A 1,081-nucleotide genomic window follows, 5' to 3' on the forward strand; every position below is an offset into this window, starting at 1 on the left:
TGTGGTGGGGGCTTGTTCCCGCTCTTCCCACAGGAACCCAGGATGTGGCACAGCTTCCCTGCACACCATCCTAGCTCCACCTCCAGAACTGCCCTCCCCCTGGGCTGGGTGCTTGTTTTGTTTTTAGAGACAGGGTCTCACTCTGTCGCCCAGGCTGGAGTGCAATGGCGTGATCTCGGCTCACTGCCACCTCCATCTCCAGAGTTCAAGTGATTCTCTTGCGTCAGCCTTCCGAGTAGCTAGGATTACAGGCATGCACCACTATGCCTGGCTAATTTTTATATTTTTAGTAGAGATGAGGTTTCAGCATGTTGGCCAGGCTGGTCTCGAACTCCTGGCTTCAGGTGACCCACCCGCCTCACCTCCCAAGGTGCTGGGATTACAGGCGTGGGCCACTGCACCCGGCCAGCTGGGTCCTTGTTCTGCTGCCCAGGCTTGGCCCTGGTTCCGTGGGTTGGTTCTACTTTTTGTTCTCCAGTCTTCTGCCTCCTGCCTCCTGCCTCCTGCCTCCTCCTTGAGCTTAGCCCCACCCTCTCAGCCTGATTTCTGTTTCCCAAGTCCAGCTGTGCCATGGGATAGGTGGGATAGGTTTTGCTAACTTTTGCTGTCTCCATCGTGCTTACATCTCCCTGATCCTGGGCTCTGGGGACTCCCCATGGTTTCCTTACTTCGGCAGGCCCAAAATGATGGCCTCTCCTAACCCAAGGCAGGGGATCTTCCTCCCAACTCTGGACCAAGGTGGCATTTCCTGCACACCCCTCCAGGCCGAGATGATGCTCGCTGTCAACTCTCTAGGCCAAGGTGGCATCTCCTCCTGACTCTCCAGACCTAAAGTGACACCCTTCAGGTACTTTGGGCCCAATTCAGCCTTGCCCTGGTGCTTTGGGCTCCAGATGACAGCACTTTGCAGATAAGAACGATATGACGTGTGGATTTCACTACATTTGGCTCCTGGATGCTATAAAAGGACTTGGATTTCTGACTTGGCTCAGGGACTGGGGTTAGCAGCCACTTTCTGCTCCTTCTCACCTGCGCTTTCTTCTGATCCCAGCTCTGGTCCCTCAACCGTATTCATATTTAC

The sequence above is a fragment of the Mandrillus leucophaeus genome, unplaced genomic scaffold (genome assembly GCF_000951045.1).
Source record: "Mandrillus leucophaeus isolate KB7577 unplaced genomic scaffold, Mleu.le_1.0 Scaffold151, whole genome shotgun sequence".
NCBI lineage: Eukaryota > Metazoa > Chordata > Mammalia > Primates > Cercopithecidae > Mandrillus > Mandrillus leucophaeus.